Source organism: Mobula hypostoma, chromosome 5 (assembly GCF_963921235.1).
Source record: "Mobula hypostoma chromosome 5, sMobHyp1.1, whole genome shotgun sequence".
NCBI classification, from domain to species: Eukaryota; Metazoa; Chordata; class Chondrichthyes; order Myliobatiformes; family Myliobatidae; genus Mobula; species Mobula hypostoma.
In genome coordinates, this window is record NC_086101.1 from 45,165,377 (window position 1) to 45,190,314 (window position 24,938).

General features: G+C 43.7%; 1 long non-coding RNA gene across 2 annotated transcripts in view; it reads left to right on the top strand.

Moving 5' to 3' along the window:
- The window catches only part of LOC134346196 (uncharacterized), a 45,831-nt gene extending 26,253 nt beyond the window's left edge, over positions 1–19,578 (top strand). Inside the window, exons 4-5 of one of the 2 annotated variants that reach the window (XR_010017857.1) lie at positions 1,312–1,457; positions 18,367–19,576. This is a non-coding gene — a long non-coding RNA (uncharacterized LOC134346196). Of the gene's footprint in view, positions 1–1,311; positions 1,458–18,366 lie in introns of both variants that reach the window. The other variant, XR_010017858.1, reaches the window with a different exon arrangement.
- The last annotated feature ends 5,360 nt before the right edge of the window (positions 19,579–24,938 follow it).

A 24,938-nucleotide genomic window follows, 5' to 3' on the forward strand; every position in this document is an offset into this window, starting at 1 on the left:
CTTTTGTGTCTTTGCCCCACTCTCTGAAGTCAATGACTAGCTCATTTGTGTATCTAATTGTGAAGGAAAGGTTATTACCTTGACACCATGCCACAAAGAATAGTCTGGAGAACCTCCAAGTGCAAACCAAGAGGCAGGAGATGCTGGATTAACATAATTTTACTATACTACTTTATGGTATTTTCTCTGACCTTTCGAGTTTGTCCTCGCAGTTTGGTGAGATGCTTTTAACATAGGTAGCTAATTTTTCATTGACAATATTTCAGAATATATTTTCAGAGACATATTATTTAACCAGCTTCCTGACGACTGACGGGAAAAGAACACAAAGAAAAGTGTTTCAGTCAAAGTTACACTTAGAGGCATATTCATCTCTCCTCACTCCCTGACACAAGAACAAATTGCCTTGTTTATGTTGTCAAACAAACACCTCATTACCTCAGACTATGATTGGGTGTAAGTGCCCTGGTTGCCACAAACTGCTCCAAATTTTACTAGTTAAACAGGGCATAAATGTAACCTGAAACCTGTCACAGAATCATTTATTTTTGTCAGCTCATCCCCAAACATTTCAGATAGTACGCTGGGTCAGTGAGTAGATAAACTGCCTCATAGCAACAGCAAACCAGGTGCAGTTCTGGTCTCTGATGCAGCACGTGTGGGGTTTGCATGCTTTCCCTGAGGCCACATTGATTTCCTCCCATATCCCGAAGGCAGGAAGGTCTATTTAGGCTGATTAACCCTAATGGACAGGAAGGAGTTGGTGCGAATGAAGGAAGAACAAAATGGATGACGTAGGATTAGTGTAAATGGATGCTAAATAGTCAGCATGGACTCGGCAGGCCTGCTCCTGTGCTGTATGACTCCATGGTCTCTCTTCTCCACATTTCTGTAAAAGGCAAAGAAAACCAGGTCAGTTTCTGTAATCCTTCAGATCTTATGTTTTTAAGAAATAAGAAATATTAATGAACAGTGAAGCCAACAGAGAGATTCCCATACTCAAAAACAAATTAGAAACAGAAGCAAACTATGGTTGGGTTGCCCAGTCGAGGTTGTCTGATGACTAAAGACCCGAAACACCCTATGACCCCGGGTTCATCACTGAAGACGTGTCCAAGTAGCACCAGAAGCTGTATTCTACAACTAATGGTTATATATCTGAGCTCACAATTGGAAACAAGGTAAATGATGGACTTCAGAGAAAAAGATGGTAACCTACTATTTGTTCCAATATTTTGCTCCGTCTAATGTGTATTTTTCACATTTTCACCTTTCGTTTAGTTGTCTAGCATATATTTCTATTCCTTACAGGCCGGAATCGACTTATGCAGTACAGGTGTGCAAGCATGTTCAAAGATATACCTGGTGATTCCTTTGCAATGACCATGACATTACTGGAAGAGTAATAGGAACCATCCATTTGAATTTAAAAACCAAGCTAATACAAAATAAATAAGGTATCAAGCTCTTGTAATCACATCCATTTCCAGCATTTTTTTTAATTTACTTGCCTTAATATTTTAGAAGTCATGTTAAAACTTGCATCTTGTGATCAGTGTCATGTTAACTGTCAGAGTTAATTTTTGTATTGAAAGCGTGGCTTTGATTACTAATAACGAACATCTGCATCCCCTGTTGGAGTTATATGCAAGCACCCCTCTGGCATTTGATCTTGTGGTTGTATTTTTCCATAATTTGTCTTCTTTTTTTCTTGCAATTTGCAAGAGTACATCTGCAGCACTCTTGCTTTTAGACCAAAGATCTTTGAACAAATAGGTTCTGTCGGTGGACAAAATGTATTCTTGATAAATCAAAAGAGATTCCAAATTATTTACAGTACTGGGTCACATCTGGACTGGTTTCAAGTGAATTACTTTCCCTTTGTGAATTATAAATAGTTTCTGAATATCAGCAATACTGCTCTTTGAGTTCCCTTGGAAATCAAAGGAAAATAATTTTCAAATACATCCACTCACATTACAAACAGTAGCAAGAACAATGGTCTTTTAAAGATTGCAGATTACAGTAGAATGCTTTTAACCTTTACCTGTCAACCAAAAAATATTCAAATATTTAAAGCACTGTGGATAAAGATATAATAGAATATGTCTTGTTTTACATCTCTCAGTTAAGGGGATTAATATTTACAGTTAATACTCAATGCACAGCTTCAAGAACTGAGTATATGTCCTCACCAGGTTAAAAATAGCCTATTTATGGATGATCCATATATAAAAACAAGCGTTAGGGATAATCTGAGCGTTTGATAGGGATGCATTTGCTGGTTGTTATGGAGATACAGGGATCTTCTTCCAACTGGGAAGGGAGCACTTCCATGTGCCTTCTCACCCTAACTCTCCACGCAATTAAGGGTTGGATGTATCCCAACGGATCTGGATGCATTAAACAGACTCACTTGATCACTCACTGAGTCTGGTGGTCACTGTCCCCGTGCCCGCTTGCTCTCCTGTTATCACTGTCCTGATCTGTCACAAGCTGCTCTCAGGAATGAAACCCTGTTGTGACTGAGGGATTGCCTGCATTTTGGAGAGTACACACAGTTTAAAGCCTTGGGATGAAATCAGTTTAAACTATGTAAAATTCTTAAATGCTGCTTAAAACTGAAGTGTGTAAGAAGTTCTCCTCGCAGAGAGTGATGAATCTCTGGAATTTGCTTCAGTCCATAAGACCGTAAGACAGAGGAGCAGAAGTCAGCCATTCAGCCCATCGAGTCTGCTCCACCATTTTATCATGAGCTGATCCATTCTCCCATTTAGTCCCACTCCCCCACCTTCTCACCATAACCTTTGATGCCCTGGCTACTCAGAAACCTATCAATCTCTGCCTTAAATACACCTAATGACTTGACCTCCACTGCCGCCCGTGGCAACAAATTCCACAGGTTCACCACCCTCTGGCTAAATAATTTCTTCACATCTCTGTTCTGAATGGGTGCCCTTCAATCCTTAGGTCATGTCCTCTCATACTAGATTCCACCACCATGGGAAACAACCACTCTGTCCATGCCTTGCAACATTTGAAATGTCTCTATGAGGTCCCCCTTCATTCTTCTAAACTCCAAGGAGTACAGTCCAAATGCAGTCAAATATTCCTCATATGTTAACCCTCTCATTCCAGAATTACTCTAGCAAATCTTCTCTGAACCCTCTCCAACGTCAACACATCAAATCTTAAATAAGAAGCCCAAAACTGCACACAGTACTCCAAGTGAGGTCTCACCAGTGCCTTATAGAGCCTCAACATCACATCCCTGCTCCTATACTTTATTCCTCTAGAAATGAATGCCAACGTTGCATTCGCCTTCTTCACCACCGACTCAACCTGAAGGTTAACCTTAAGAGTATCCTGCACGAAGACTCCCAAGCCCCATTGCATCTCAGAACTTTAAACTCTCTCCCTATTTAAATAATAGTCTGCTTGTTTATTTCTTCTACCAAAGTGCATAACCATATACTTTCCAACATTGTATTTCATTTGCCACTTCTTTGCCCATTCTCCCAATATGTGCGCATGCACCGGTCGTGCATGCAGCCTGGTACAGCCGTTCAGATCTATTCTTACATTCTTCTTCTTACTTTTTAAATTACGTTATTTTTTTGTATTTTTTTCTCACGGTAACACGTCGAAGCTGCACCCTCTCTAACATGCTGGTAGAGAGAGTTTTACTTGGTTTTTTTTAGCGCTGGAAATGGTTACATCCCAACACATGGGACAGAAGCAAGGTCGCATTGTGCATTCCATGACCAGCAAATGCCGACTGGTTTAGCGAGCAGAGTGGTGGACACCCGTGCTGAAATCTGGAGGAAAACACACAGAGGAAGCAGAGGGGGATCACAAAGCCAAGGAAAGAGGACCGGGTCGAGACAACAGAGACTTTTGGAGAAGAGGAGGTCGGTGGATAATACCGTTCCGGCTGACCGGAAGTGCACTGAGAGCAGTAAGCGTAAAGGAGTTGGTTGCTTACTGATCTGGTTAACAACAGATGGTGCAATCCGGGGCATATTACGATCGAGGAACGTGTTTGCAGACTGGATATTGAATTTTTTACTTTGGACTTCGGCCACATTCCACCGTGATACAAAACTTGGCGGCATGGGAGGTCGTTCCTGCTTGTGGCCATCGAACGTGCAGCTCCTCCCGTAGAGGGTCAGACACCGTGAGCCAATAGACTGGTCCTGGACTTATTTTCCATCTGGCATAGTTTGCATTTTGTTGCTTGATTGTTGGGGGTTTTTGTACGGCTATATTTACGCTCTATTCTTGGTTGGTGCGGATGTAATGAAACCAAATTTCCCTCGGGATTAATAAAGTATATCTATCTATCTATCTATCTACCTATCTATCAATCTAGCCAAGACTCTCTGTAGACTCTCTGATTCCTCAGCACTACCAGCCCCTCCACCTATCTTTGTATCATCAGCAAACTTAGTCACAAAGCTATCTATTCCATAATCCAAAACATTGATGTACAACGTAAAAAGAATCGGCCCCAACACGGACCCCTGTGGTACACCACTGGTAACCGGCAGCCAACCAGAATGGGATCCCTTTATTTCCACTCTCTGTTTCCCGCCAATCAACCAATTCTCTATCCACATATGTCACATTCCCGTAATTCCATGGGCTCTTATCTTGTTTAGCAGCCTCATGTGTGGCACCTTGTCAAAGGCCTTCTGAAAATCCAAATACACAACATCCACTGCATCTCCCTTGTCTAGCCTATTTGTAATTTCCTCAGAAAATTGCAATAGATTTGTCAGGCAGGATTTTCCTTTAAGGAAACCATGCTGAGTTCTGCCTATCTTGTCATATGCCTCCAGGTAGTCTGTAACCTCATCCTTGACAATCGACTCCAACAACTTCCCAACCACCGATGTCAAGCTAACAGGTCTATAATTTCCTTTTTGCTTCCTTGTCCCCTTCTTAAATAGCGGGTAACATTTGCAATCTTCCACTCCTCCGGAACCATGCCAGAATCTATAGACTTTTGAAAGATCATTGCTAATGCCTCCACAATCTCCACAGCTACCTCCTTTTGAACACAAGGGCGCATTCCATCTGACCCAGGAGATTTATCTACCTTTAGACTATACAGCTTCCTGAGTACTTTCTCTGTCGCAATTGTGACTGAGCACACTTCCCTTCCCTGACACCCTTGAGTGTCCGGTATACTGCTGATGTCTTCCTCAGTGAAGACTGATGCAAAATACTCGTTCAGTTCCTCCGCCATCTCCTTATCTCCCATTACAATTTCTCCAGCATCATTTTCTATCGGTCCTATATCTACTGTCATGTGTCTTTTACTCTTTATATACTTGAAAAAGCTTTTAGTGTCCTCTTTGATATTATTTGCTAGCTTCCTTTCATAGTTCATCTTTTCCCTCTTAATGACCTTTTTAGTTTCCTTTTGTAAGCTTTTAAAAACTTCCCAATCCTCCGTCTTCCCACTAATTTTTGCTTGCTTGTATGCCCTCTCCTTTGCTTTAACTTTGGCATTGACTTCTCTTGTCAGCCACGGTTGCATCCTTTTTCCATTTGAAAATTTCTTCTTTTGTGGAATATATCTATCTTGCACTTTCCTCACTTCTCAAATAAATGCCAGCCACTGCTGCTCTGCTGTCCTTTCCGCTAGTCTCCCTTTTCAGTCAACTTTGACCAGTTCCTCTCTCATGCCACTGTAATTCCCTTTACTCCACTAAAATACCAACACATCGGATTTCGGCTTCTCTTTCTCAAATTTCACAGTGAACTCAATCATGTTATGATCACTGCCTCCTAAGGGTTACTTCACCTCAATCTCTCTAATCATGTTGAGGAACCAACTAGAGAGCAAGCTATTCTAGACTGAGTATTGAGCAATGAGGAAGGGTTAATTAGCAATCTTGTCGTGAGAGGCCCCTTGATAATATGGTGGAATTCTTCATTAAGATGGAGAGTGACATAGTTAATTCAGAAACAAAGTTCTGAACTTAAAGAAGGGTAACTTTGAAGGTATGAGACATGAATTAGCTAAGATAGACTGGCAAATGACACTTAGAGGGTTGACGGTGGATATGCAATGGCAAGCATTTAAAGATCGCATGGATGAACTACAACAATTGTTCATCCCAGTTTGGCAAAAGAATAAATCAGGGAAGGTAGTGCTGGCAAGGGAAATTAGGGATAGTATCAATTCCAAAGAAGAAGCATACAAATTATGCTTGAGTGGGCCAGTGAAGGAGTGGAGCTTTGAGGCTTTGACTCGAGAGGCTTCGACGAGACGGAGGACAAGCTAGCTCGCAGTTAGTTTTTACAATGTCCCCTGAGACGGTGATGTGCCTCTCATGTGAGATGTGGCAGTCTTGGGGGAGCGCCCCTCTCCTGCAGAGCCACATCTGCCAGAAGTGCATACGGCTGGGCGATCTGGAAGACCGTGTAAGGAATCTGGAGCAGCAGCTGGATGACCTTCGACTCATAAGGGAGAATGAGGCAGTCATAGATGAGAGCTACAGGGAGGTAGTCACACCTAGGCTGTCGGAAGCAGGTCGTTGGGTGACAGTCAGAGGGGGGAAAGCGAAGGTGAGCAGACAGGTAGTGCAGAGCACCCCTGTAGCCATTCCCCTGAATAATAGGTTTATCGTCCTGGATACTGTTGGCGGGGACGACCGACCAGGTGTGAGCCATGGTGGCAGGGCCTCCGGCGCTGAGTCTGACCCTGTGGTGCAGAAGGGTGGGACGGAGAAGAGGAGAGCTGTCGTCATTGGAGACTCTATAGTCAGGGGAGCAGGCAGGAGGTTTTGTGGAAGTGAGAAGTATACCCGCATGGTTTGTTGCCTTCCGGGTGCCAGGGTCCGGGATGTCTCTGACCGGGTGCACAACATCCTGGTACGAGAGGGAAAGCAACCAGAAGTCGTGATACGTGTTGGGACCAACGACATAGGCAGGAAGAGGGATGAGGTCCTGAAGTGTGAGTTTCGGGAATTAGGCAGAAGGCTGAAGACCAGGACCTCAAGGGTGACGTTCTCAGGATTGCTGCCAGTGCTACGTGACAGAGATGGTAAGAATTGGAGGAGATGGCAGTTGAATGCGTGGCTGAGGAGTTGGTGCAGGGAGCAGGGTTTTAGATTTTTAGATCATTGGGATCTCTTCTGGGGAAGGTGGGACCTGTACAGATTGGATGGATTGCACCTGAACTCGAGGGGGAGCAATATCCTTGCAGGTAGGTTTGCTAGCATGGTTCGGGAGGGTTTAAACTAATTTGCGAGGGGCATGGGATCCAGAGCGATAGAGCAGTGAAAAAAGTGCAAGGAGTAAAGCCAGATCTAACATACAGAGAGGCTTTGAGGAAAGAGAAGCAAAATAAACGGTGTTAAGACAGTAAGGTAGAAGGGCTGAAATGTGTGTACCTCAATGCAAGAAGCATCAGGAACAAAGATGATGAACTGAGAGCTTGGATACATACATGGAATTATGATGTAGTGGCCATTACAGAGACTTGGCTGGCACCAGGGCAGGAATGGATTCTCAATATTCCTGGATTTCAGTGCTTTAAAAGAGATAGAGAGGGCGGAAAAAGGGGAGGAGGGGTGGCATTACTGGTCAGGGATACTATTACAGCTACAGAAAGGGTGGGTAATGTAGCAGGATCCTTTTTTCAGTCAATATGGGTGGAAGTCAGGAACAGGAAGGGAGCAGTTACTCTACTGGGGGTATTCTATAGGCCCCCTGGTAGCAGCAGAGATACAGAGGACCTTTTCAGAATGGCAAGCAGTGACTAGTGGGGTACTGCAAGGCTCAGTGCTGGGACCCCAGTTGTTTACAATATAAATTAATGACTTAGATGAAGGAATTAAATGCAGCATCTCCAAGTTTGCAGATGACACGAAGTTGGGCGGCGGTGTTAGCTGTGAGGAGGATGCTAAGAGGATGCAGGGTGACTTGGATAGGTTAGGTGAGTGGATAAATTCTTGGCAGATGCAATTTAATGTGGATAAATGTGAGGTTATCTACTTTGGTGGCAAAAACAGGAAAACAGATTATTATTTGAATGGTGGCCAATTAGGAAAAGGGGAGGTGCAGCGAGACCTGGGTGTCATTATACACCAGTCATTGAAAGTGGGCATGCAGGTACAGCAGGCGGTGAAAAAGGTGAATGGTATGCTGGCATTCATAGCAAGAGGATTCGAGTACTGGAGCAGGGAGGTACTACTGCAGTTGTACAAGGCCTTGGTGAGACCACATCTGGAGTATTGTGTGCAGTTTTGGTCCCCTAATCTGAGGAAAGACATCCTTGCCATAAAGGGAGTACAAAGAAGGTTCACCAGATTGATTCCTGGGATGGCAGAACTTTCATATGATGAAAGACTGGATCGACTAGGCTTATATTCATTGGAATTTAGAAGATTGAGGGGGGATCTTATTGAAACGTATAAAATCCGAAAGGGATCGGACAGGCTAGATGCAGGAAGATTGTTCCCGATGTTGGGGAAGTCCAGAACGAGGGGTCACAGTTTGAGGATTAAGGGGATTCTTTTAGGACCAAGATGAGGAAAAACTTCTTCACACAGAGAGTGGTGAATCTGTGGAATTCTCTGCCACAGGAAACAGTTGAGGCCAGTTCATTGGCTATATTTAAGAGGGAGTTAGATATGGCCCTTGTGGCTAAAGGGATCGGGGGTATGGAGGCAAGGCTGGTACTGGGTTCTGAGTTGGTTGATCAGCCATGATCATACTGAATGGTGGTGCAGGCTCGAAGGGCCAAATGGCCTACTGCTGCACCTATTTTCTATGTTTCTATGTTTCTATCACCTCTGGTTCATTACACAATACCCAATCCAGTACAGCCGATCCCCTAGTGGGCTCAACAACAACCTGTTCTAAAATGCCATCTCATAGACATTCTACAAATTCTCCCTCTTGAGATCCAGTGCCGACCTGATTTTCCCAGTCCATTCTCATGTTAAAATCCCCCACCATTATCATAACACTGCCCTTCTGACAAGCCTTTTCTATTTCCTGTTTTAATTTGTAGTCCACATCCCCGCAGCTGTTAGGAGGCCTGTATATAACTGCCACCAGGGTCCTTTTACCCCTGCGATTTCTTAGCTCAACCCATAAAGATTCTGCACCTTCTGATCCTATGTCAACTCTTTCTAATGATTTAATATCATTTCTTACCAATAAAGCCACGCCTCCCCCTCTGCCTACCTTCCTATCCTTCCAATACATCGTGTATCCTTGGATGTTCAGCTCCCAGAAACATGCATCCTTTAGCCATGCCTCAGTGAAGGCCACAATATCATACCTGCCAATCTGTAGCTGTAGGACAAGATCATCCACCTTATTCTTTATGCTGCATGTATTTAAGTATAACACCTTAAGTCCAGTATTTGGTACTTTTTGTTTTGATTGCACTGCAACTCATCCCAATGGCTGCAAATTTGCCCCATCAGCTGCCTGTCCTTCCTGACATCTTTACTGCTCACTATCTTAGATTTATTTCTGTTTTCCCCTCCTTCGCTCTATCATTCCAGTTCCCCATCCCCCTGCCAAATTAGTTTAAAACCTCCCTAGCAGCTTTATTAAACCTTCCCGCCAGGATATTGGTCCCATTCGAGTTCAGGTGTAACCCATCCTGTTTGAACAGGTCATACTCCCCCCAGAAGAGTTCCCAATGATCCAAGAACCTGAAGCACTGCCTCCTGCACCAGTATCTCAGCCATGCATTCATCTGCCTGATCCTACTATTCTTACCCTCGCTAGCACGTGGCACAGGTAGCAATCCTGAGATTACTATCCTGGAGGTCCTGCTTCTCAGCTTCCTTCCTAATTCCTGGAAATTTCTCTTCAGGACCTCCTCCCTTTTCCTATCTATGCCATTGGTACCAACATGTACCAAGACAGCTGGCTGCTCGCCCTCTCCCTTCAGAATATTCTGGACCCGACCCAAAACATCCCGTACCCTGGCACCTGGGATGCAGTGCACCTTGCAGGTATCTCTATCAGGCTCACAGAATCTCCTGTATGTTTCCCTGACTATGGAATCCCCTATGACTACCATATTCCTCTTCTCCTTCCTTCCCTCCTGCACAACAGCACCAAGTTCAGTGCCAGAGATCTGGTCACTGTGGCTGTCCCCTGTCAGGTCATCCCCCTCAACGGCATCCAAATGAGATACTTGTTGCTGAGGGGGGCAGCCACAGGAGTGCTCTCCACTATCCGGGCATTTTATTTCCCTCTTTTGACAGTCACCCAGTTTTCTGACCCCTGTAGCCTCGGGATGACTACCTCCCTCCTGTCTATCACCTCTTCACTTTCCTTAATAAGCAGTAGGTCATCAAGCTGCAGCTCCAGATCCCTAACATGGTCTCTGAGGAGCTGCATCTCGGTGCACCTGGCGCAGATGTGGCCATCAGGGAGGCTGGAGGTCTCCCAGGATTCCCACATCTGACACCCTGAACAAAGCACTAACCCTGCAGGCATGCTATCTAATTCTGCAGGAATGAAAAAGGGAAAATAAGTCTACTCACCCACTTACCTCGCCAAACACACAAACTTTTTAAAACGTTAGCTCGTACCGTTAGCTGTGTGAGCTCTGCTATTCCTCTATCTGTGCCGGCCAATTCACTAAGGGGAAAAAGAGAGTTGGTGCCTCGTTCTCGCCTCTTCCCGTTACCACCTAAGCCCGTTAAACCAAAGCCCTACACTCTGCTATCACTCACTCCGCTGCCCGCTCCCACCGCAGCCCGCTGTATAGGATGGTCTCCTTTTTAAACTCTCCGTGCTGTCCTCTCTATGTCACGTGCCTGCGCAGTCTCGTCCTTCTTGTATTCGAAGAAGTTTTTTAAAAAAACTGCCTTCCTTCAGAAGTTAGCTCTCATGCCGCCTTTCTTGTCCCGATCCAAAGAACACTCGTTGGAAGTCCCCTTTCTTTTTAAGCTCTCTGTGCTGTCCTGTCTATGTCACGCGCCTGCACAGACTCGTCCTTCTTGTACTCAAAGAAGTTTTTTTTTAAAGAAAACTGCCTTCCTTCAGAATTTAGCTCTCATGCTGCCCTTCTTGTCCCGATCCACAAGTGATGAGTTGACGTGATGATGTGGCATTTTTGTACCTCTGCTGTCCGTGAAACTGCTGGTGCCACAGTGGGACCAAGGTGTATTGCCCATGGATATACCTTGCTTCCCTGAAGCTACCTCTTAGCTGACCTTGATGTGCTAGATTCAGATTACATATCCAATTGCCACTGAAGAAAGGTATCATAATTGCTGCCAGGAATGTAATTAACGACACAGTAAGCAGCATGATTCATTTGGGTTTGAATATGCCCAAATAGCATTCTATTTGTTAAGGTATATCTTTGAAATGCATTGCCATCGGTGACAACCTACACCATAAATAAAATCCTTGCAAAACTGTGTGCTTCTGCTGTCTGTGAGATGTTTGCAAGTATTTCTAGTTGCACTGGAAGAAAACCTCAGCAATTGAAATAAGTTTGCAGACAATAGGAAGGTGGGGCTGCAAGATTGTCTCAGGTGATAGATTTCAATGCAGCTTTCCTGAACTTGAAAACATCCCATCGAATATTCTCACTGAGTTTCAAACAGGGAAACTGCTCTGATCACCCTACGTGGGCATAGTTTAAAAAAATGTTTTAAATATCCTTTATTCATAATAATATAAACAGGAAATATAATTAATGACGGTCTTCCTCTAAGTTAATGAACCAATAACATATTTTTTCACAATGCATCAACACCACTCAATCTTCCTCCTTTCCTGATACACCAATGGTTGAAAGGCAACTGTTACACAGGACCCAGCAGCTCAATGTCCAATATGACAAACCCAGACTATGGTCCTTCACATAAACACCCCCACAAAGACTTTAAGAGGCTGCACCATGCTTCAGTACATCCCTCAGAATATACTGCACCATGGAGTGCGACAGATCTGGCCTCTGATTTACAGCCAGTCTCCCTTTCTCCTTTTCTGCCCTTTGTGGCTTCTGTCCTTTAAGTTGAACCCTGACTAACACATTCATGCCTAGGAACTGTGAAATAGAGGAAAAGTGCAGAAACTTTGATGCAAAGGCAAACTCTTTCCACACTTGGTATATCAGTCCCTGAAGGATTTGTAATTCAAAACATCTGCTGAATCTGCTCTGTATAACAATAGCAACTGTCAAAGCAAGTCAACCAAGGACTAAGGTAATACAGGAGGAACTAGAGAGGGTAACAGAGGGTAATATTGGGGTGTCGAGGTCTGCTGTGGTCATCAGCTCAACAGACCCTGCAGAATGATGTCATGATCTGTTTGTATTTCCAGGTCTGCCCACACCTGATGTTCTCATTGGTTTCGCCAGACCTGTAAACATGTGCAGCAGGCATAACATTGGAATTGACTCGGCCCTTATAACCCCTGAGAAGGTGCTGCCTTCATAAACTCAGAATGTCTCAGAATAGTTGCCAGTCACTAAGGAACCTGGAATTTGTAGCTGCCGTGCCAAATGAAAACAAAATAGCCAGGTTCCAGAGGAAAAGTGTGTATTAATGGTGAAATTTATTATTTCAAAGATGTTGGTTGAAAGTTAAATTAAAGACCATGGTGGATTCAATTACTCTTTGCTGGAGTAGTATCTGGTGATTTTTGTTATTGATATCACAGTGCACAATGCGCAATTACTATTATAACATGCTGTGAGTATTACATTTCAGCAGCATAGATTCCCAGCGATTTACAGAGATATATAGCATGGAAACGGACTCAAGCCCACTGACTTCATGATGACCATCAACTTCCTATTAAGCATAAGCACAAAAGCATGTCGGTTACAGAGGCAAGGGTTGTGCTGATTTCGCTCACTCTCCCGCAAATGTTCACTCCTTTCTCCGGAACTGTGAACAGATTCGGCTGCTGTGCATTCCTCCCTGCTGGTGTGTAAACTGGAGACTGACGCCTAGCTTGGGCCTGCATCGCCTGCTCCAGGAGCAGATCTGGGACTCAGTCAGGCTCATGATGCAGTTGGCTTGCACAATGTGTTTTTATTCTTTCTCTCATGCTCTGCATAGTGATTTTTTGGTCTTTTCTTTAATTGAGCTATTTGAGCTTCTTGCTTTGTGACTGCCTTTAAGCAGACAAATTTCAAGGTGTATAATTTATACATTCTTTTATAGTAAATGTGCTTTGCTTTTAGGTTTCCAAATGTCTGGTTTTGTAACCAATGAACATGTGTTTTGAACAATAAGTGGAAAGATTAAAGAAGGGTGATTTATTTCACCAAGCAAGCATTAGGGAACTAGAATTCATGGCCTAAAATGCTGACAAATGTAGAAACCCTTATCAAATGTGAAAAAAAAAGAGTCTGGATAACCACATAAAGTATCTTAACATCCAGGGTTATCCACCAAGTCCTGGGAAGTGGGAGTACGTGGGATAGTACTTCTTGCCCTAGAATGGGTGCAAAGTGTTGAAAAGTTTCTGATGCCAATTCTTACCATTACGAGATTCTCCTTTAACTAATCTTTCAAAAGAATGAAAGAGAAAAATGAAATTGGGAAGAATGAGCCACCAATGAAGTCAAACTATCAGATCTTTATAAAAGTTAGTGACTTTCTGAAGTTTTCAACTGGGCTATGTATTTTACTTCTAGTGAATCACTTTAACTCTGCAATTGCTTATTCAATAAACAGACGCTCCCTGAAAAGTTCCCTGATGCTGTACTTTATCCAGGTACTTTATTTTTATCAGGACCAAAAGAATTTGCTGGCTGGAAAACAAAACAAATAAAACTGTAAAGTCAGACTCTGAAATCAACACAGAAATGCTGGAAGAATTCAGCTGGGCAGGTAGCATCTGTGGAAAGAGAAGGCCACACTAGTTCACATGGTAGATAAGAAGGCATATGGGAAGCTTACCTTTAATAGCTGAGGCTCGGAGTTCAAGAGTCTTTTGCAGCTTCATAAAATTCCGGTTAGACTGCGGGGTAATGCATTCAGTTATGATCACCCCACTATAAGGAGAATGTGCAAAGGGTTCAGAGGGGGTTTATCAGGATGAAGCCTGGATTAGAAGACATGTGGTAGAAGGAGGGTTTGAACATACTAGAGTCATTCTGTTTGAAACAGCAGAGACTGAGAGGAGAGGAGAATGAGACTGAGAGTAACTAGTTGGTATCTTTTCCCCAGAAATGTCTAATAATAGAAGGCATGCATGTAAAACGGGAGGAATAAACTTCAAAAGACATGAGTAGAGTGAATTTTTGACAAGAGAGGGTAAGTATCTTGAATATGATGCTAGAATCTGATGGTGGTGGAAGAACATACAATAGATGGGTTTAAAAAGCTCGTAGTTAGGCACATGAATTTGCGGAGAATGGAAGGATATGGATCATGTGCAGGCAGATAGGATTAACTGTCATTAGCTTTACTATTTTGTTACAACCTTGTGGGTGAAAGGGCCTTTCCCTGTGCTGTACTGCTCTGTAGGTTCTATGATTGATGTTGCCTTCCACAACAGAGTTCATCCAGCACTTCTAAAATCACAGGCTGTTTTAGGGAGTAGTTCTATACACACAAGTATCTTATGGTGAATAAGCAGTGGAAAATTGCTTTCTGGCTTTTAAGCTTACATTGCCCACTATTACTTCTGATACGCAGTTTGCAATGGGAACTATCTACAAACATTAAACATTGCCACCCAAGTAGAAAATCACTAAGTAAAGCAGTAATTTAGGTTGGAATATGCTCAATAAGCCCAGTAATGAGAATGTTTATTTTCTGCTTTAAGCATTTGAGTAATTAAGCTGTATTAGAGTTAGCATTTAATTCTTTTCTACTGTCAGAAAATAATACAACACATTTCTGCAAGACTTGTGATTTATAGAGCTGTGCAATAGGATTTCACATTTCATTAGCAGGAAAGGCAGCACAGTGCTACAGCTGGTAAACCTGCTGCCTCACCACTCCAATGGCCAGAGTTAAATCCTGACCTCAGGTGTTGACGATGTCAATTTGCAGATTCAGAATCAGAATCAGGTTTAATATCACTGGCTTATGCCATGAAATGTGTTGTTTTGCAGCAACAGTACAAAGTACACATATATCACCATATATAACCCTGACATTCATTTACTTGTGGGCACACGAGGCAAATATATAGAAGAGTAAGAATAACTGAATCAGTGAAAGGTCAACCAGAGTGTAGAGACAACATCCTGTGCAAATGCAAATAAATAATGCAAACACAAGATAATGAGGTAAAGAGTCATTGAAAGGGTTGTGGGAACATTTCAACGATGGGGCAAGAGAAGTTGAGTGTAGTTCCCCTTTTATTCATGAGCTTGATTGAGGGGTAGTAATTGTTGTTGAACCTGGTGGTACGAGTCCTGAGGCTCATGTACCTTCTGCCTGATGGCAGCAGCAAGAAGAGAGCATGACCTGGGTGATGGGGATCTGTGATGATGCAATACAAGTACAGTGCAATACTTTAAAAAAACTATGAATTACAATTATATGGTTAAAAAGACATAAAAAAGACAAACTACCATTTAACTGGGTAACGAATTACTGTATGTATCTAAATGAAATACAGAACAAATTAGAACACTATCAGTACCACTACAGTACTATAAAACTGTGTATTAGTTTCTAATAGTTATTGATGAACTCATTGAATATACTTGTTATTTTGATTGACTGTAAATTCGCAAAATCTTCATCTAGTGTAGATTATGGTCTGCCATCATACAATGCTATCGACGATTGCATCCTGCAAATCTTCATTTTCATTGCAACATTCAAGACGATTGTCAATAACCTTCAAATTCTTCATAGTTCCTAACTGTTTAAAGTAGTGAAATCATTTCATTTTCACTCCCAGCTATTTCTGGCATCTCTAAGCCTGAATGCTTGAAACCACAGTAAGCAAAACAGATCTGAATTGTCCTACTGCTTATTTCTCACCAATCATCGGTGACAAAAAGCTCTGCTTTTAGAACACTAATGTATGTAACTGATGCTATTTAAAAATTGTTTGCTCTAAGCACAGGGTAGTGTCTAATGGCCACACAAGATCACGTGTCTGTCGCTAGTTAGAATCTGTTCAGCAACAGTCTCCGGCCCCAATTAAGCAGCATAGTGTCTCAAATAAACAAAGGGAATTCTGGCCATTTCTCAATTAGTTTTTGTTTTTTTAACAATTGTCCCACCAACACTCTGCATTCCCACTACCGGCTCTGGGCCTTTGGAATCTCCATCTTTCTCTCACCCCACCATCCCTGAACAACCCAAACCTCCATTCCCCTTAGACACTACTAAACCCCTTCCCCTCTGAGATCCAAGCTCTAATCCATGCCAGGTCTTCACCATCCCCTCCGACCTTCCTTTCTCTGAGGCAGAATGTTCTGTCTGAATGTAAGGGCCTCACCTTTGTCCCCCTGTGCTCAGCCCTCAGTGAATTCTGTGCCCTCCATGATACTGAGGTCTCATTTTGCTTCATCCATCTCCAAGCCTATTCCTTTGGCAAGGACACCCCACTCCGCACCGATGACCCCTTCTTCCAACTTCAACCCTCCTCCTCTTCCTGGACACCCTATTCTGGTCTTTTGCCTGCTCTGGAATTCTTCATTGCCAACTGCTGATGGGACATCTACTGTCTTGACTTCTCTCTCCAATTCCAACCTCACTCCTTCCAAACACTCTGCTTTCCACTCCCTCCACACTAATCTTATCCTCACTATAAAACCCACAGATAAGACAGGTGCTATAGTAGCCTGGCAGACTGACTTCTACCTTGTTGAGGCCCAGCAACAACTCTCAGACATCTCCTCTTACTTACCCCTCAAACAGGACCCCACTAAGGAGCACCAGGCCATTGTCTCCCACACCAGCACCAAACATATTAACTCTGGGGAACTCTCATCCACCTGTCACCAACCTCACAGTTCCCACACCCTGCACCTCCTCATTCTACCTCCTACCCAAGATCCACAAACCCATTTGTCCAGGTAGACCCATTGTTTCAGCTTGTTTCTGCCCCCAATGAACTCATAGCTGCATACCTTGACTCTGTTTTATCCCCCACTAGTTCAGTCGATTCCTACCTACATCCATGACACCACGTACTCTGGATCTTTTCAATAATTTCAAGTTCTCTGCCCCCATCATCTTATTTTTACTTTGGATGCCCAATCTCTATACAGCTCCATCCACCATCAGAAAGGCCTCAAAGCTCTCCATTTCTTTTGGACTCCAGACCCAACCAGTTCCCCTTCATCTAGCAGATCTTGTCCTCACTCTTAACAATTTCTTATTTGGCTCCACCCACTTCATTCAAACAGAAGGTGCAGCCATGGGCTCTCACATAGTCCCAGCTATGCCTGCCTGTTTATCAGCTACACGGAACAGTCTATTTTCTAGGCCTACACTGGTGGCTGTCCTGCACTTTTCCTATGCCACATCAATAACTGCATTGCTTCAGCTTCCTGCATCCGTGCGGAACAGTTTGCCTCCAAATTCCATCCTGCCCTCAAATTTACTGGTCCATTTCCATAAGAGCATAAGACCATAAGATGTAGGAGCAGAATTAGGCTAATCAGCCCATCAAAACTGCTCTGCCATTCTTTCATGGCTGCTCCTGGACCCCATTCAACCCTATACATCTACCTTCTCGCCATATCCATTGATGCCCTGACCAGTCAGCAAACTATCAACTTCCACTTTAAATATACCCACAGATTGGCCTCCACCACAGTCTATGAAGAGCATTCCACAGTTTCATTACTCTCTGGCTAAATATATTTTTCCTTATCACTGTTCCAAAGGGTCACCCCTCAATTTTGAGGCTGTGCCCTCTAGTTCTGGATACCCCCACCAGAGGAAACATCCTCTCCACATCCACTCTATCTAGTCCTTTCAACATTCGGTAGGTTTCAATGAGATTCCCCGCATTCTTCTAAATTCCAGTGTGTACAGGCACAAAGCTGCCAAACACTTCTCATATGTTAACCACTTCATTCCGAGAATCATCCTTGTGAAGGTCCTCTGGACTCTCTGCAATGACAATACATCTTTCTGAGATATGGGACCCAAAACTGTTGACAATACTCCAAGTGCAGCTTGACTAGTGTCTTATAAAACCTCAGCGTTATCACCTTGCTTTTATATCATATTCCCCTTGATATAAATGCCAACATTGCAGTTTTATACTGCAATTATATTGCTGTTTAGGCTACGTCTAATGTATTGCATACAGTTCTGATCATCCCATACAGGAAAGATATCAAGCCCTTGGAGATGTTGTAGAAGAGGTTTACCAGGACACAACCATTTGAAATAAATGCTAACATAGCATTTGCCTTCTTTACCACAGACTCAACCTGTAAATGTGGAGGAGGAGGAGAAGATGGTGGCGTGATGCAGCTTGTGCAGACACTCCGGTGAATGATATCTATAATCTGTCAAGTAGGATGCTGTGCACAATCCTGATTTGATGGAGACAGACGTGAGAGAACGGAGGAACATCTGGAGAAACTTCTGAAATGCCTTTTTCGCTGCCACTGTTACTGTGTGATCCAGGATCTCCAGAGGGGAAGGCCTCGAATCCTTAGCTTTGCTTGTTGTTCGGTGGCTGGGACGGGGTTGAAGCGCTCGGCAGAGATGGTGCTCGGTGCTCGGTGTCGAAGGGCTGGTTGGAGGCCCGAAGTTTTCAGACGAACTCAGAGTCGGCTGGGGTCGGGTGCTTCCAATGCATCAACAGTTGTCGGTGCCTGGAGGTTTATGGCAGAGAGAGTTTCTCCCTTCTGCCGCCTGCTATCGGGGACTATCGGGAGTCGATCGGAACTTTGAGACTCTTTTTTACCGTTCCCATGGTCTGTTCTTTATCAAATTATGGTATTGCTTTGCACTGCTGTAACTATACGTTATAATTACGTGGTCTTGTCAGTGTTAGCCTTTGGTTTGTCCTGTTTTTTTGTGATATCACTCTGGAGGAACATTGCATCATTTCTTAATGCAAGTATGCATTTCTAAATGACAATAAACAAGGGCTGAGTGTCCTCATAATCTAATCTAATCTAAATGAACCTTCTGGAACTCTTGCATGAGGACTCCTTGAGTCCCTCTGCACCTCTGATGTTTGAACCTCCTCCCCATTTCGATAATAATCCGCACTATTATTCCTTTTACCAAAATGCATTGTCATACATTTCCAATACTGTGTTCCATTTGCCACTTTTTTGCCCATTCTTCCAATTTGTCTAAGTCCAGCTGCAATCGCATTGCTTCCTCAGCATTACCTACCCCTCCACCTGTCTTTGCATCTTCTGCAAGCTTTGCCACAATGCCATCAATTTCATTACCTGAATCATTAACAAACCATGTGAAAAGCAGTGATCCCAATACTGATCCCTGAGGAGCAACGCTAGTCAATGGCAGCCAAACAGAAAAGGCCTCTTTTATTCCCACTCACTGCCTCCTGCCTGTCTGCTATTCCGCTATCTGTGGAAGTATCTTTCCTGTAATACCATTGGATTTTATTTTGTTAAGCAGCCTCATGTGTGGCACCTTATCAAACGCTTTCTGAAAATCCAAGTAAAATATATACATTGCCTTTCCTATGTCCGCCCTGCTTGTTTTCTTCCTCAAAGAATTCTAACAGATTTGTCAGGCAAAGAACTCTAACAGATTTTACAGAATCCGTTATTTCTTCAGCATCTTCACTCAGGACTCTGAGATGTAGGTCCATCTGGCCTAAGTGACTCAGCCATCTTAAGACCTTTGAGTTTGCCCAGCACTTTTTCCTTTGTAAAAGTAGTGGCACTCACTCCTGCTCCCTGACACTCACGAGCCTCTAGCACATTGCTAGTGTCTTCAATGGTGAAGACAGATGTAAAATACCTATTAAGTTCTTCTGCCATTTCTTTGTCCTCCACTACTACCTCACCAGCATCATTTTCCAGTGGTCCAATATAAATTGTCACCTCCCTTTCACTCTTTATATAACTGAGAAAATTTTTGGTATCCTGCTTTATATTGTTGGCTAGACTGCCCTCATATTTTATCTTTTCCCTTCTTATAGCTCTTTTAGTTGCCTTTTGTTCAATTTTAAAAACTTCCCAATCATCCAACTTCCCATTCATTTTTGCTGCCTTATATGCCATTTCCTTGGCCTTTGTGCAGTCCTTAACTTCCTTTGTCAGCCATGTTTGCTTACCCCTGACATTTGAGAACTACTTCCTCTGTGGGACATGTCTATCCTGTGCCTTATGAACTATACCCAGAAGATTCAGCCACCTCTGTTCTGCCGTCATCCCCACCAGTATCCTCCTCCAATCTACCTGGCTCCTCTCTCATGCCTCTGTAATTCCCTTTATTCCATCGTGATACGCATACATGTCAGTTATGCTTCTCCCTCTCAAATTGCAGCATGAATTCAATCATATTATGTTCTACTACTACTACATCGACTCAGGCCTAGGGGGCAGGCGTCGGGCACAATGACGGACTCTCCCTCATCAGTGTGTTCAGTTCATCTACATTAGCTGCGCCGCTGTCTTCTAGAAGCATGTTGACCATATTGTGATCACTGCCTCCTAACGTGTCCTTTATGTTATGCTCCCTAATAAGATCTAGATTATTACACAACACCCAATCTAAGATCATCTTTACCCAAATAGGCTCAAGCACAAGCTGCTCTAAAAAGCCATCTCATAGGCATTCAACAAATTCCCGCTCCTGCGATCTGACACCAATCTGATTTTCCCAATCCCCTTGCATATTGAAGACCCCCATTACAATTGAGTCATTACTCTTACAACATGCTTTTTCCCGCTTCTTTTGCAATCTCAACCCACATCTTGGCCACTCTTTGATGGCCTATATATGATTCCATAATGGTTTTTCACGCTTGCAATTTCTTAACTTCACCCACAAAGATTCAACATTCTCTTACTCCAAGTCACCTCTTTCTAAAGATGTAATTTGAACTCTTACCAACAGAGCAACACCACCACCTATGCCTTCCTGCCTGTCCTTTCGATACAAAGTATATCCTTTGATGTTAAGCTCCAAACTATGGCCTTCTTTCAGCCTCGACTCAGAGATGCCCACAATGTCATACCGACCAATCACTAATTGCACCACAAGTTTGTCCACCTTATTCCGAATGCGACACACATTTAAATACAGCACTAAAGTCCTGCATTTTTCACACTTTTGAATTTTGCCTCTGCGATATGATTTCACTCTTTGCTCTGTCTACATTTGTACCCAATCAATGGCTTGTCCTTCCTTACATTCATGTTATACCCATCATTTACTTGTAAACCTGCTGGTTCATCCTCAGTTCTATCATCCTGGTTCCCATCCCCCTGCTGTGTTAGTTTAAACCACTCCCAACAGCTCTTATAAATCTGCCTGCAATAATATTGCTTCCCCCTTGGATTCAAGTGCAACCCATCCCTTTTGTACAGGTCACACCAGCCCCAGAAGAGGTCCCAGTTATCCAGAAATCTGAATCTCTGCCGCCCTGCTCCAAGCCATGAACTTATCTGCCACCTCATTCTATTGCTATCCCCACTGACACGTGGCATAGGCAGCAATCCCGAGATTACTACCCTTGAGATCCTCCTTCCTAACTCTGTAAATATTTTTTTCAGGCTCTCCTCCCTTTTTCTTCCTATGTCGTTGGTACCAATATGTACCACAACTTCTAGATGCTCACTCTCCCTTTTCAGGATATTGTGGACAAGTCCAGAAACATCTCCGACCCTGGCACCTGGGAGGCAAACTACCATCCATGTTTCCGTTTTGCATCCACAGAATCGCCTATCTGTCCCCTTGACTATGGAGTCCCCTATAACTGCTGCCATCGTCTTCAGTTCCTTACCCTTCTGAGCCACAGGGTCAGACTCAGTGCCAGAGGAACGGCCACTGTTGTTTCCCCAGGAAGGTCATCCCCCTAAATGGAATACTTATTGTTGAGGGAGCTGGCCACAGGGGTGCTCTCCACTCTCCTAACAGTCACCTATTTATCTGTCCCCTGTAGCCTCGGGGTGACTGCCTTCCTGTAGCTTCTGTCTATCACTGCCTCACTTTCCCTAACAAGCTGAAGGTCAATGAGCTGCAGCTCCAGTTCCCTAACGTTGGCTCTAAGGAGCTGCATCTTGATGCATCTAGCGCATATGTGGCCATCGGGGTGGCTGGGAGTCTCCTGGAAATAGCACATCTGATACCCAGAGTAGAACATTGGCTCTGTATGTTCTTACCTAGTCTCTGCCTGATCTTACCAAAGCCTTGGGGTTGAGCCAAAGCTTTCCTACTCTGATGATGACCGCTCCCACATTGACTGCTCTGCTAGGCGGTACCTCTCCTTTATAGAGACTAGGTTTCCAATTGAAAATCCTTGTCAGACCTGCATGGGAACACTTCTGTTGCAGCTGTGCAGTACTCGAATCAACAACTCCCATTAAAAACTTTGCTGCTTTTTCAAGCTCTTTGTCGGAACACTCCTGTTGCATCTGCACAGTACTCCAATCAACCTCCCTCCCCTTTCTCAACCTCTCTGTCTCTATCTCCGGAGACAGCTCATCTACAGATGTCTATTGTAAACACATGGACTCTCACAGCTACATGGACTATACCTCCTCTCACCCTGTTGCTTGTAAAAATGCCATTCCCTTCTCTCAATTCCTCCATCTGTTCTCGGGATAAGGCTTTACTTCCCAGAACGCAGAAGATATACTCCTTCTTCAAAGAAAGAGGCTTCCTCTCCTTCATCATCAATGCTGTCCTCAACTGCATCCCCTCCATTTTTTACATGTCTGCTCTCACCCCATCCTCCCACCACCCTATATGACTCCTCTTGTCCTCACTTAACACTTCACCAGTCTCCACGTACAACACATAATTCTCTGCAACTTCCACCGTCCTCAACGGGATCCCACCATCAAGCACATCTTTCCATCCCCCACCCCACTTTCTGCTTCCCACAGGGATCACTCCCTCTGCGACTCCCTTGTCCATTCATCCCTTCCCACTGATCTCCTTCCTAGCACTTATCCTTGCAAGCAGATCAAGTGCTACACCTGCCCTACATCTTCTCTTTCACTACCATTTATGGTCCAAACAGTCCTTCCAGATGAGGTGGCACTTCACCTGTGAGTCAATTGGGGTCATATATTGTATCTGTGCTCCCAGTGTGGCTTCCTGTATATCGGTGAGACCCTATGTAGATTGGGAGACTGTTTCACCGAGCACCTATGTTTCATTCGCCAGAAAGAGCAGGTTCTCCCAGTGGCCACCCATTTTAAATCTACTTCCCATTCCCATTCCGACATGTCCATCCATGGCCTCCTCAACTGTTGCGATGAGGCCACACTCAGGTTGGAGGAACAACACCTTACATTCCGTCTGGGTAGCCTCCAACCTGGTAGCATGAACATTAATTTCTCGAACTTCTGGTAATGGCTCCCCCCTTTCCTTCACCATTCCCCATCCCCTTTTCCCTCCCTCACCTTATCCCTTTTCCTGCCCATTGCCTCCCTCTGATGTTTCTTCCCCCTTTTCTGTCTTCCATGGCCTTCTGTCCTCTCCTACTAGATTCCCTTTTCTCCAGCCCTCTATCTCTTTCACCAATCAACTTCCTACCTCTTTACTTCACCCCTCCCCCTTCCCAGATTCACCTATCACCTTGTGTTTCTCCCTCCGTCCTCCCACCTTTTAACTCTACACCTCATCTTTTTTTTCTCCAGTCCTGGTGAAGGGTCTTGGCCCGAAACGTTGACTGTACTCTTTTCCTAGATTCCTCTGGGTATTTCGGTGTCCTCCCAGATCCCACATCCCACAGAATGGTAAATTATTTAGGACCTCTTTAAACTCTCCTTAGTGTTTGCAGGTAGCAGTGGAGTTTTGGGTTAGGTGATGGGAAAGTGGTGAGAATGAAGTGAAATTAGTGCGGGAGTGTAAGTAGTTGTTCAGTGATCAGCATGAGACTGGTGGGTTAAATGGCCTACTTCTGCGCTGTAGGAATCTGGCTCTGCAATTGCATGACCTATAAAAATAAATAGTCACCTAAATGAAGTTGGGAAGCTGGGTGTGGTTCTATTTGAACCGTACAGTATAAAAGATAATCTATTCAATAAGAATATGAATAAAGAAATCACTGATAATATTCATCCACTAGTTAGGGCAGTACTCAGGAAATGCAGATTTGAGAAATCAAGAAAAAATTAAAGTTATCTATTGAAAAACAATGGAGTTGATTGGAATGTTGAATTAATGCTCACAAATTATTGTTGTGGCTAGAGGATTGGGAAACTTTAAAAACCAACAGAAGGAAACTTAGAAAAGCAATAAGAAAAGATGAAGTATGAAGGTGAGCTAGCTAATAATATGAAATAAAACACAAGAAGATTTTCAGATATATAAAGAGTAAAAGAGAGGTGAGGGTGGATTTTGGACCACTGCAAAATACACTACAGAGGTAGCAGTAGGGGAGAAAGAAATTTTAGATGAACTCAATAAGCCATTTATGCCTTCAGTGGAAGACACAAGTAGTATAATATAAATTCAAGATTGTCAGGGTGCAAAACTGAGTGTAGTTGCTATTTCCCTAGTCTCCTGCTTTCTCCCCATAACCTTCCCTCTCTGTTTTAAAGGATCATCCTTGACAGATTAGGATAACGCCAAAGAAGTAGCAAATGGAATATAGTGCAGGGAAGTGCACTGGCTCCTCTTGTCCTCACTTAACCCTTCACCAGACTCCGCGTACAACACATAATTCTCCGCAACTTCCACCATCCCCAACCAGATCCCACCATCAAGCACATCTTTCCATCCCCCACCCCACTTTCTGCTTTCCACAGGGATCACTCCCTCTGCGACTCCCTTGTCCATTCATTCCTTCCCACTGATCTTCCCACTGCCTTGCATTTTGATGGAAGG